The sequence below is a fragment of the Accipiter gentilis genome, chromosome Z (genome assembly GCF_929443795.1).
Source record: "Accipiter gentilis chromosome Z, bAccGen1.1, whole genome shotgun sequence".
In the NCBI taxonomy this organism is placed as follows: Eukaryota; Metazoa; Chordata; class Aves; order Accipitriformes; family Accipitridae; genus Astur; species Astur gentilis.
Genome location: NC_064919.1, coordinates 72,280,659 through 72,294,273, shown reverse-complemented (window position 1 = coordinate 72,294,273; position 13,615 = coordinate 72,280,659). Strand labels below are relative to the sequence as shown.

The following is a 13,615-nucleotide window of genomic DNA, read 5'->3' as shown; positions in this document are numbered from 1 at the left end:
TTATTCACTCCGCATATCCCAGCTTTATTTTGGTAGAACAATTGTACTCTGAATCTTTTGTTACAAGTTTATCAGCTAGTTGGAGTAATCTGTCAGCCATGGATCTGAAATGGACACGGAATTAGAGTGGTTCAAAATTTATGGCTCAACGTATGCTTTTCAAGTGACTAATCCAACCAATGGAGAGATGCTGCAGTTGTAAATGTTCCAAGGGGCAAGGAGTGAAATAAAATAATTCAGCCTGCAGCCGGTCCATTAAAAATTAAATGTCAGTGTAGTAGAGAAGTCTTGTCCTGGCATATTGTTAGGGGATTGTGTGGCGGGGTGTTTGTAGCAGCTCAGGGACCGCAGGGGTGGCTGCTGTGAGAAGCCGCTGGAAGCTCCCCCGGCTCCAAGTCGGACCCGACTCTGGCCCAGGCCGAGCCCATCAGTGACGGTGGCAGCGCCTCTGGGAGAACAGAGTTAGGAGGGGAAACCTGCAGCGGGGGAGGAGACTGGGGTGCGAGAGGAACGGGAGTCTGGGGTGCGAGAGGAACGGGAGTCTGGGGTGCGAGAGGAACAGGAGATTGGGATGTGAGAGGAACCCCTCTGCAGATCCCGAGGTCAGTGAGGAAGGAGGGGAGGAGGTGTGCCGGAGGAGGGGATGCCCCTGGAGCCCACGGTGAGACGGCAGGCTGTCCCCCCCCAGCCCATGGAGGGGAGTGGGGGAGCGGAGGCCCCCGAAGATGGCCGTGACTCCATGGGAAAGCCCAAGCTGGAGCAGTCTGTGACTGAAGGACTGCAGACCGCAGAAAGGACCCACGCTGGAGCAGTTCATGGAGGACTGTCTCCTGTGGGAGGGACCCCACGCTGGAGCAGGGGAAGAGTGTGAGGAGTGTGAGGAGTCCTCCCCCTGAGGGGGAAGGAGCGGCAGAGACAACATGTGACAAACTGACCGCAACCCCCATTCCCCGTCCCCCTGTGCCGCTGAGGGGGAGGAGGGAGAGAGGACCGGGAGTGGGGTTGAGGCGGGAAGGAGGGAGGGGTGGGGGGAAGGTGTTCTAAGGGTTGGGTTTACTTCTCATTATCCTTGTTTCGATGTGATTGGTAGTAAATTAAATTCATTTTGTTCTTCCCCAAGGTGAGCCTGTCTTTTGCCCATGACCATAAGTGGTGAGTGATCCCTCCCAGTCCCTATCTCAACCCAGGAGCTTTTCTTTATATTTTCTCCTCATCCCACCGTGGCTGTGTGGTGCATTGTTACTGGCTGGGCTTAAACCACGACACGTATGTAGTCATAAAACCAGCAGAATAAATTACACAATGCACTTTTATTTTACCATTGCTCTGTATAAATAATAACAATTATTAAGCATTTCTTTACCAGCTCTTGTTACAGACTAATATATTAGTCTGTAATATGTTTGATGAGAACTGTGATTAATAAAAAATCCTCTCCTTGACAGAAAAGTACTTCAGATATAATAGAAAATGATAAAGCTGTTTTGAACATCCAATAGTAATGGTAAATGGAGTTTTGAACATAGGGATTTTATAGACTGTTAAAAGGCCTGTAATTTTTTTCGTTCTCAAAATTTTGCATTCTGCATATTCTATTGTCTGTTGTTCCCATCATGCCCTCTTATGGACCTCCACAGTTTTGGTCTTTGTTAATAGTTTCTGTTTATTAATGAGACTGCACTTCTGCTGAAAATGGCTTGACAGCTAGTGTGATAGACAGTATTCAAAACTGGTAGAGAAATTTGCATTTTTCTCAAAATGTTAGAAATTACTTTTGTGTCTTCCACACTGCAATTCCCCATCACTTCACTAGGATCCCCTCTCGACATGTTAAGCAGGGCCAGGCAGTATTGTCTGGTCATGCATCCTGCCGTGCCAGGAATATTTTCAACAAGTGCTTTCGCGCAACACTAGCTCTTGGTTTTCATCCTTTATGCATGGGAACCTCCTTGGGCGATGTATTTTGGGGAGCCGCAGGGTTTTTGGGAACAAGGGCTGGAAGAAGGAAGGCACAGCTGCAGCATTCCTGCTGTTGTACCACAGCCCCTTAAAAATGGCCTTGCAGCATCCCTCTGAGATTGGTGTCTCCAGTGGGTGGAAATCGCTGCCTGGGAGCTACGTATTGGTACCTTAAGCGTGCCTGGGACTGTTCCCGGCACTGGGACCAGCTGGTACAGAATGGCCCACCTCTTTACTATCAATATGTTGTGTTCTTAAATCGTGCTTAAGAATTGGTTTTAACTGTGGTACTCGACCCAAGCCAGGGGTCCACCAGGGATCCTGCTAACAGTTTAGTTCCAGAGATAATCAGACTTCATGGGAACTGGATAATGCTCTTCCAGGGACAATGTGCCTGGGAGCGTTCTGTGCACCGTTTAGTTTAGACCCAGCCCAGATGGGGAGATGTGATGCTAGTCCTTTTGCTCCTCCTGCGCCTTTCTATATGGAGGTCAGCATGGCTTCAGCAAGCCAGTGGTCAAGACATGGAACAGTCCTCTGATGTTTTGAGTGAAAAGCAGCAATCATCATGAATCCCAGTGATGGAGGAAGGAATGTCCGGTTGGATGCTAAGGCCAAATCAGCCAAGGATTTTGAAGAGGAGGAAAGTCTTGACTCAGTGGAGATCTAGTTTGAATAGCAGAGAATGGCATTTTTATTTCTATTTCTTTTACAAAGCAATTGTTCTGCTACATTTTGTGACTTTTGAGGTTGCCTGTCTTGGTCCTTAAAGAAAGCTAGTAACAGTGAGAAAGCCTGGAAAGGCAGGGAAAACTCGCTGCTGATGATGTGCTGTGTGATGGGGGCTTTCTTGCAGCAGCTCCGACGTGGATTTCCATATGGATAGTCCACTTGACAATGCACACCATTGAATACTGAAGATCTTTTTTCTTCTACATCTTTCCTGAATCATTACCTGTGGTTTAATCTATGGGGCAAGGACCTGGAGTGGAGATGTGTGGGAGTGGAGGTGCCAATTTGTACAGCTGATGTCACCTGATGAATACTGTCAGAGAGTACACTGAAGAAACGGGGGGTTATATTTAGAAACTAGGTAATTGGAGTACACTTGCCTAATATTAATTCTGTGTGTGACCCTCCCTTTTATTTAAATATCTTTCATTGTTTTTCAAAGTTTTGCTATAAGAACTTTCTCCACATGAAATCTGGATCCAGTTGTCCCTGCTAAATTTTTTTTGCTAAATTTAAGAAAATCAGATTGACTACCATGGCCCTTCACTTCACAAATTTTGAAGTTAAGCAGATTAAATAGGCGCATCTATGGATTTCCACTGACAACTTGACAGTGGGTAGTTGAACTTGTGACTTCTTGATTTCCTGGTATCTGTAAGAAGGCATCAAAAGAAAATTAGCTTTTTCTATAGACTGCAAATGTCTATGTTGAATTTATTTAACTCGGTGAATCCACTGAACACCTGCAAGAAATAAGATTTTTTTTTTTCTTTTTTTTTTTTCCTTCTGTTGAGGTATAATTTGCTTTTTAAAATTTTTTGGTCTTAACTAAACCTGGAGGTAAGCCACAGCTAAACAGTGTTATTTCAGATGTACTGCAGAATCATCTGTGTGGCTTCTTGATTTGGCTTGCTCATGTACTTAATATTAGGGCTAGACTAATGAGGGAGCTGTTAAAGAAGGCGGCGTTGTCTTCTGTTATAGCATGTTGTGATTGTTTAGGCATTTTCACGTAATACCTAATTTCACCTAATTTTCACTCTGTTTTTGCAATTCTGTGATCCCATCTACACTCTTCCTCTTGATCAGGTTAAAAATTCTAAGTTTATAAAATTCTGCCTAGATTACTTTTACAGCAATCTCCAATAACTTGCACTCAAAATATATTTTTCTATAACACTGAGGCATAGCTCAGTGTGCTTTTACAAATTATTTCCATTTAGATAGGACTTGTAAAGAATGTGATTATGATCCACAAAGTTCCCTTTTTGTGGTAACCTAGAAACTTGCCTGCAGTTTTGTAAGTAAGATGATGTACAACAATTTTGTAACTACACAAAACTGCTGGTTTTAATGGCTTTCCCATAGAGACGTCACCCAAGTTTTTTTATTTTTCTTTTCTTGTGCTTATTATATTGTATAATTGGTTTCTGGTAGTATAAAACCACTAGCAAATCTTTCTCAGTAACATGATTAATCTTTAAATGTTACAATTCAGTCTTACCAAGGTCTGCTTTCCCAGAACCTCATATTTAATAGTGAGATGCTTTGAATCATGTGCACACTTCGGTGCTGTGCTGTAGTTTTAGCACTCAATGCAGTAATGCGTTCAAATCAAAATACCTAGTGCTTGCATCACTTAGCTTTTGATTACCAGCACTGTGTCACTGGGCAGTACTTACATCTAGAGTTATAGATCATAACTGGATTTGAAAGTTTGTAAATACATAGCAGCTTCCTTGGAAGATCTGTGGCAGTCCAATTTATGTTAAAAATAAAATGGCATCCAAACTAAAAATCTCCATTCTTGGCTCTAATAGTCCAGGATTGCAGTACGTGAGCTTTTGGGACTATAATTGCTTTTATGAATATGTATCAGTTTCTAGTCCTACTGATAGAACATGCACACATAGCATTTGTGTGAAAAAACCTTTGACATATGTTGAACTTAACAGGATGCTCCTTAAAACATCATGGCTGCATTAAGTGTGAGCTGTATTCAGCAGTGTGAGTTTGCAGTGGGAAAATGTCTGAAATCAGTCAACTTTTTGGAGCAGACCTATCAAAACTCCTTGGAAAATTGTGCAGAAACCTTGCTGGGACTCATATCCTTATATGCTGTGTGTAGGCCACTTGCTGCAGAAGCTGATACACTCTTAATGCCTCCTCTGGTACCTGATGTAAGTGCTACCTCCACATACTGTCCAGGGCTGCCAGAACCTGTCCCCCAGTGCAGTCGAGAGAGATCACTGTGCCTTGGCACAGGTGGTGCAACTACTAAATTTGCTCCTAAGCGATTTGGAGGATGGAGCAATAATAAAGAAATCATGCAGTTCTTTTTGCAGCTATTTGCTTACCGCAAGCCCAGTCTCTATAGATGGTGGTAGATCTCTGCCTTTCAGTAAGCAAGTTCAAGTTGCACAGAAGGTAAATATACAATACGCAAGCTTTGAGTGTATTCATACTGAAGATCAACACTTAAAGAACAATTCTCCATTTAAATAGAAGCAGGGTTTTTTTGTCTTTGTTTAGCTCTGCTGAATTGCAAATTAATTTGCAATTTTCTGTTAAGTAGTGTTTCGTTTCTAAAGCTGGCAACTAGCAAGTATTCGCTTTCAAAGCAGAATGGCCTAACTGGAGGGGACTAAGTAAAAGAAACTGATTCATATTAGTACAATATTGAAATACCAGGGGTTTTTGAGGGAAGAGAATAGACCTGAAAATAATTGTGTCTGATATACTAGGATTTTTTGAGGGAAGAGAATAGACCTGAAAATAATTGTGTCTGATATTAAACCAAAGGATAATAATTTGCATCTGTGGAATGCTTTTCATATGCTTTTGAAATACCTGAAATACATGATCTCAGCAAAGAATAAACACAAGGAGGTTCTTCAGTATTTGGGCTAGAAATAACAAGCCAAAGAACTGCAAGTGTTGCTCTAGAAAACCACTGATAGTTCTGTGGGCATGAAACCTTTGTCTCCAGAAGCCTAAAAATGTTTGTTTATTATTTGTTAGGCTCTTGGGTTGCACCTAAGTTGTGTAATGCATACGATTGTGAGACATTCTCCTTTTTAATCTCATATACTCTTATTTTTAGCTAAACACTGTCTAAGGAGACTGTGGATCCCTGATATTCTCAGTCAGAATAAAATAAGCATATGACAGACATAGAAGAACAAGAAAAGACCAGCTCAATTCACACAGTTTATGGCCTGATCCTGTTCATCTTAAACTAATGGAAATTCAGACCTCTGCTTTATCTTAACCCATTGTGGTGGGTAGCTGCAGCCTTCCACTTTTTTCAAAACCAGAAAAACAAATGCCACTTTCTAAATAAGGGGACAGTGGTTAATTCTTTCAACAATGGGATGATAGATTATTTCAGCCTCACTGAAAGTTCAGTACAGTGGTACAATTGCTTAAACATCTATGAATGCAGAAATGTAATGTAATATTTGCGCTTATTCATAGTACCTAATTTGCTTCCAGTGCATAATTTTCTGTCTATGCTTTTGCTGACAAGTCCTAGAAGATGCTATGCCTGTGTGGAAGAGTTTGGATTAATAGTGCTATGTAACTAGGGATGTTTTTCATGGCCATGCAGATTGTTGGGTTTTGGGGTTTGTTTTTTTGGTGGGGTTTTTTTGAGTCTGGAATTACAGCAACATAGTGTGACCCCCTTCAAAGCAAGGGCTAGAGAAATGTAACCCAGAGGTCTTCATGTTATGCTTTTGATATGTATTTTTTACAGCTGCAGTGGTCACTGTCAGGGATAGCAAGCCTTGGCACACTCAGGACAGGCAAGACAGAGTAGACACAGGAGAAGAGCAAGGCGCGGATGAGGGCACTTATGGTTCAGTGTGACACAGGAGGCCACGGCAGATCCAGTCTGTAGATGAGCTGATGTCTGCTCAGGTCAATAGCCAGGGTGCTACACTGCTGCAGGCAAAGGAGCATTTGGGGTTTGAAATGTATTTCTGGTAAGATGCTCACCGCTCCTGATAATCAGGTAAATGTTGTCAATAACCATGCTAAATTGTCAGTCTATATTGTTTGGGGTTTTTTTAATGTAGAACGATTTTAGTCTGTAATTTATCAGACTTTTAAATATATTTTATTACATGCCAATTCTGATAGCTTCTAAGTTAGAACTTGTATTTCCATGGTTACAGTAGATTTTATAAGCAGTTACACTCATTCACAGTAAGGGAAAGAAAAGCCATGTGCACCCATGCCAAATGGCCATCTTCAAGTTTCTTCCCTGAAGCAGAAGTACAAGTGGTTCTGTTAAGAAAAGGCAAAGCTTACCTTCATCATTATATCTTTCTCTGAATGGTGGAAGTATTGTTCTTCTTTTCTGATATTGACTTGGTTTATTTAAACTTGACATTTATGTAAACTACTTACGTATTTATATATTCAAACTTGAATTCTTCATTCTTCACTTGAAGACTGTTGTAGCAAAGCCAGCTAGGTTTGTACCATGTTGTATGTCCATTATAACTTCAGCTGAGTAGCGATCTGGTCACAATGCATTTGTCCTCTCATGTAGCCTAACTCTTTTGAGCTTCTCATACAGTTAAAGCCAAATTCAGTATCTGTTGATGCTTTGAAAGATAGCAGTACTCTTTAAATGAGCACTGTGTTTGCGATAGTGGTGATTTCAAGTACCTATATAATTTTTGTAGTAAAGCAGACTCCTGTGTTCACACAGCCATCAGCACTGGGGAGTGGTTGAAGAGGCTGGTACTTCTCATCCAAGTGGTGGTAACTTCTCATGTCAGTGAGATAACTGCTCTTGAGTGCTCATACTTTATTTGATTAGAAGGCAAATTTTCAAGAAATACAGTTGCTGCTGCATTTAAGTGGTAGCCAATAGTGATACTGTTTGCAAAATCTTAATTTTACTGCAAGACACGTTTCTGCAACTGCAGTTGCGTAAGGATTGGTGGTCTGGGTTGTCCCCTTAATGCTTTAGGCAGACGTAACATGGGAGTAACAAGAGCAAGCCCGCAAGGATGACTGTATGAATTCTCAAGCCCAGAGTAAACGAGTAGCAAATATACCCCTGAAGAGTTGGTGTCTCTCCAGGGTCAGAACCACAGTAAAACAAACCTGATGTGAAGGCAGGATTTGAGCAGTGAGGGAGCATCTACATACAATACTCAGCTCACTTTTCACCCACAGCTGTGCAGGACAGTGTGTAAACATGGCTGATGTCTGCCAGTGTTGTGATGCCATTTTAGGGTTCCCCTCACTTAGATAGGAAGGAATCTGCTTTCTCTGAACGATCAACTTTCTTCACTGAAATTCTTAAATCTGTGGTTCATTAAACATCTAAATTGCTTAGCAAAAGTGCCAAGTGACCCTGCTTTTTTCTTCATAGTTATTTTACAGAGAAAATACTGCTAGGATGCCCACTTGGTGTGATTCGTGTTTTTTTTTCCTCAAGGTGATGTATAAGAAAGCTTTCTTCTGCACCCCTCTTGCTGTGTGTAATACCACAGTGCACAGGAGTAAAGTGGTGTTTATCATGATGCTCTGTATGCCTCACAGCTGCATGTCAGTCATGTGGAATTAACTTATTAATGTTGCTGACAAATCTCTTCACAAAAGTGAACGTAAGATAAGTGTAAGAAAAGAATGACCTTTTACAATTCTGGCTGATTCATCACACGTGCTTAAAAAGGGATCTTGCCACAATTGACGATAGCAACTTGGGAAAGAAGCAGGTATCTGGCTGGTGTTAGCTTTAGCAGTAGGTGTCTTTGTAGTTTAGAGTATTAATTAAAGTTTTTAATGGCCCAAGGGATTACTTAAACATCTGTGCAATTATCTTAGCATTCGGGAATTTTATATGTTTATTTTTAAAGACATCTTCCTTTGTTTCTCTTCTAGGACTGGAATGGGAAAGAATGGATTGCCATAAAAGTTTCTAAAATTGTATTTCTGCATTAAATACATATTATGATAAAGGACTTCTCACTAGGGCTCAGATTAGGAATTATATTCAGAATATTGTTCCTGTTGCTATTCCCTGCTGAATTTCTCCATCTGGTAATGCTACTGTTTAGGAAGTGATAACATATGCATGTAACAAGTTAATTGTAAAAGCCCAAAATGGGTAATTTGATTGTGCTACTAAAACAATAGTAGTCAAGCACTCTGGTCTGCGGTTGCTAGTTTTAAATTATCATGATTGTTGTAAATCATGCGAGGGCATTGTGGGAAATAGAGCTTTCAGCTTTTCATTACAAATCCCCCGTTCTCTGTCCAGTGATCTAACGGAGAACAACATGCAGCTATCTGTCTAGCCTGCGGTGGTGCTTTACAGACCATTACTCTCGGCGCTCCAGGGGAGTAGAAGTGGGAGGAAGGAACGTGCCTGAATATAGCTGTATCTTTGGGATCATAGTGCTTCTTACTGCACACATGGGTAGCTAAGAACTGAGTCCACCTCTTCATTAACTGCTGGATAAGAGGGCACTGGCGGTTTTCCGTGTTAGGAGCTGTGCATATGTTAGACATATGCATAATTAGCTACTTGGCACTGGAAGCAAGAGCAGCATTTTATATGTGCTGTTCTTTGCTGTATGAGAGACGTTTCTCCTTTTCACCTTTAAAAAGAAGAATCCAACTCCAGCATACCTTAACTCATGTATTCTCTACCCTTGTGTAAGTACATGTATGTACTGTTATCAGTGGGCAGAACAAGACCCCAGAACTACCTGTATAAACACTTCAGAGAATCAGGAGGGGAAAGTGTCACACTCTAAAGACTTCAAGCAGAATGTAGAGGGAAATAAGTATTAATTTAAAAATGAAGTCTTAATACCTTCCGTTTTCAAACTTTTCATTTTAAGTCTTCAGGCGTTACCCATGTTGTTGTTATCCATAGGACTAAGGCACAGGCTCTTTCCTGGAAGCCCTGTTCCTTTTGTAGATACTCTGTACTTGCTCTACAGTGACTTTGGGGGGTTTACCCTGCTCTTGGGGCTCATTTCTTCCTAGGGTGTTTAACAAAGTGATACCAGAAGATAATTGGTTCTTTATTAATGAGTTCTGAGCTAAGAAAAAGGAATAATTTAGCTGGTAAGTGACTGAATTGCTGGCTCAAGTTGTAGCCCTACTACATTGTTTTCCCTATCTAAAAATGAGGGAAGCTTATATTGAGTAATGTCAAAATTGCTATTCCTGCAGCTGAAGCTCATGGTATTTGGGTTAGTGTCTCTTGCCAGTTATAAGACATTCCTAATGCTTAACTCTGCCCTGATCCTTCCTGTGACATTTGTACTACTCGAACACATCATATGGCCTTGATGTGTATGTATGAGAGTTGGGATTTCCGAGACGCCAGTGTCTACAGATGTCGCAAATACGTGAAACGTTCTCGGGTTCCTCCTCTCTTGTTTCTGCCTACCATGCTACACTGACTCTACTTTGTGCTGTACTCGCTGTTCTTTTCTTAACAGAAAAAAAAGATTAACGATTTTTAAAAATAAAATCCATATTAAAATGGTACTCTGTACAGAAATTTATGTCTGCCTAAGTATATGGCATGGAAACATGTTCATCTCAGAGGAAAAAAATACAGCAGTCATTCTTAGAGTAAATTATAATGAGAACAAGCCAATTGCAATTTTATATTCATAAATGCATATTTAGCAATAGCTTCCAAAGAAGCTATAACTCAGTTCAGTAAACAGTATGGTAAGTGATATGTTTTGATTAATCAGAAGCCAGTGTGATTTTGTTCTTAGTGTGGAGAAGGCTAATATTTAAAAGCAGTAGCTGTTTGTGCTTCATCAAAGTATAAGTAGTGGTGGTGAAATCCCTTCCGATTGCCCTGATTTACTGTTATTTTGGCATCAAATAAAAGTAACAAAGTGACTTTCAATAAAGAACCCTTTATTTCAGATAGAGACTTTTCAAATTGATAGTGTCTCTAATAGGATACCAAGCAAATTTACCTTGGCATTCTTTTGTGTTGACATGGTAATAAAAAAAAAAAAAAAACTACACAAGTGCTCCAGCTTTATGACATCTTTTCCTAAAAATGAGATCAGTGGCTTATGATCTCTAACTTTCTGCTTTGTGTATCTTCAAGAGTTGTTCAAGTAATTTATTTTCTGGCAAGAATTTTCTTTAAAAAAATAAATATCTGAATTGTTTGAAACATCTACAAAGGGGGGGTAATTAATTTAAATTTCCTTTGGTCTTTAAATGTTGTCTTTCACTTTCAGCTGTCCTTTAACCTTTTAAAATGAGATTTAGGTCAAATTTTAAATATAAAAAATGTATTTAAACATAACATTGTCTTTTTTGTATAACATTTGAGTGGGTGCTAAGTTCAGGGGGAAGACAAAAAAGCTTTTTGCAGACATTTTTGCATCTCAGTTCTGTGAGTTCTGTGAATTTCAATTTGAATTAACGATTATTTCCAACTTAACCCAAACTGTATTTTTCAGTGTGACAAGAGAGATGGATCTGGAGTAAGAGGTAGGAGAACCATCCTCAGCCAGAGGATTTTACATATCAGTGAAGCTGGTGTTTCTGCGTGAGATTTCTGAAAGGTAAGGGGGAAGGAGGGAGCACTGTGAGTGGAGAAGTGAGAAGCTGCATGGAAGCAGTCATAGAAAACAAGATTTTGTGAGTGCAGTCAGAAGAGTGAGCAAAGGAGACTGAGGGTAGAATCCAGATTCTGAGTTTTGTCCAAAATCAGATCTTGAGAGACTTTGTTGAGGGGTAAAAGATCCATCCCTCAGAGTCAGGGACCCAAACTGGAGGATGAGACCTCCACTGAGTGAAAGCACTGTGTTTGATGAATTTGAGGTGGAAATTGTGGAAAGACTCATGATAGTTCTGGGCTGAGAGGGCAGAGGACTTTAAGATGAGAAATACTGAACACATTTGTAATGGGAAAGGAGAGGCAGAAGGTAGTGGAAGGTCAGAATAAAGCCCGAAGGAGAGGAAGAGAGGAGTGGTAGGGCAGAGAGCAAGAGGAGGGAGCTGATGGAGTTAGCGTAGACAAGAAAAAAATGTGCATGCACTTAATACTTGAGAGGAATCTTCAGACTGTTTCAGCATTAATCCATTCCTTTCTTCCTCAAAAATAAAAGAAAGCAGAGGGGAAAAGTCTGAGATTGATTCTTCTGGCTAGCAACCTTGTAGGTACATTGGGACAGTTGCCTGTCTGGAGAAGCTGTTAGGCACCTCTAGTATCTTTTACCTGTGCTGTTTGGAGATCTCTCGGTAAGCAGAAGATTGATGTGGCCCATAATTACCTTCTCCTTCCTGGACTCTGCCTTATGTAGGAACATAAAGTGAACACAGAGTTTATTCAGTGCTCTGCCTAATGCTCTGAAGGACTTTTTGGATACCCTGAAAAGAAGCTGGGCCCCTTATGGGCTGGCCTGGCAAAGGAGGTGTCCTTACTTTTTGGCAGAGTGGCACCACCCATTCTGTCTGAATGATGCTATCCTTGAGTCGTTGCCCCCATGGGGAAAGCTGACCTGTGGGTATGCCTGGAGATGGGCTGTTGGTTGGAACAGACTGCGCTGTCCTGTGATTTCACTGCTGTGTTTTGGTATTATCTTGGTTATTTTGAAATTTTTGCCATAGACTTTCTGCTGGCTCATGGTGAATGAGATGTGCAGATTTTGGTATGTGACATCCAGCCTTCTCACCGACATTTCTACCCTACCAGGCTTTTCTTGTCTTCCCTCTTGCCCTGCCTGTACAGTCATCCTTGTCGCTTTGAACTAAATGTACATAGTGAATAATGTTTTATTAATCTCCTTATTTTTCTCTCCATGTTTCATTCCAGCCTCTTCCTGGGCTGTTTTAGACCTCCACTCTTAATTTTTCTAAAGCATAGTGAGTGTCATTTGAGCTATTTCTTGCACTCTCACAGCTGAATCCATCTGTGCTCATTCAAGTATGTCCTTATTCATGCACTACTTTCCTATTGACAAGCGTAATTGTTGGAAATGTGATAGGTCCCTACCTGCCAAGTCTTATTCATCGAGCAGGTGAAGGATGCTTAGGAGCCGTTCATCAAGAATATGAACTCTTTTTGAAAGACGGGCCTGAAGGGCATGACATTTAGATGTACCTGCCACTCTTGACATACCCTATAGTCACTGTGGCAGTTGGGACATACTGAAGGAGAGTGTCTGTGGTATGCTTAGGAAAAAAGAGGATGTGCTGTTAGCCTGGTGTCACAAAACGGAGTGGTTTGGACCACTTAAAGAATCACTCCCAATGGTATTAGCAACGAAAAAATTATTTAATAGGAATTTATATAAAAGCACGAGTTCACAGAATTCAAGGCAAGGTTCACTCTACTACTTAAGACATGGATGAAGTACACAAGGGAAAATTAAGTTAGACTAAAATTAGGTATACAGAGACTGAAAACATAATAAGTTAAAAATTAGGAATATACAAAGAAAAATCAAATTAGAATTGATTTCTCGTGATTTGTACAGAGATCAGGAATGTAAAAAGGGTAAGGGAGACACTTCCATTGAATCATGAGGTTCAGAGTAGACCCCCTGGCTTTCTAAACACTGGTTGGAGTCTAGATGTGGCTGGATCAACTCCTAGTCCCAGACGTTGTCAACGGTTTATGTCTGATAGAGTAGAAGGGTGAGGGAGACCCTCCCGTTGAGTCACGAGGCTCAGAGAAGACCCCCTTGCTCTCTAAACTCCTGCTGGAGTCTAGGTGTGGCTGGATCTACTCCTAGTCCCAGACTTAGTCAACTGTTTACATCTAAATGTTTATATCTAATGTTCCAAGGTTGTTGTGCGAGGGCTGGGATGTCTCAATGTTGTTATGAGAGACCTTGTTATCTCTGCTTTTGGGTTTTTTTGAGTTTGCTGGACAGCACAAGTCCTTGAGATGGTCCGCATGACT

General features: G+C 40.9%; 1 protein-coding gene across 2 annotated transcripts in view; it reads left to right on the top strand.

Moving 5' to 3' along the window:
* GHR (growth hormone receptor) overlaps positions 1 to 13,615 on the top strand; it is a 130,540-nt gene that overhangs the window by 22,240 nt on the left and 94,685 nt on the right. The window contains exon 1 of one of the 2 annotated variants that reach the window (XM_049794353.1): positions 11,166 to 11,270. The exons of the other annotated variant lie outside the window; for it this stretch is intronic. The gene's annotated coding sequence lies outside the window, so the exon portion shown is untranslated. Of the gene's footprint in view, positions 1 to 11,165; positions 11,271 to 13,615 lie in introns of those variants that run through there. 2 annotated transcript variants of the gene reach the window in all.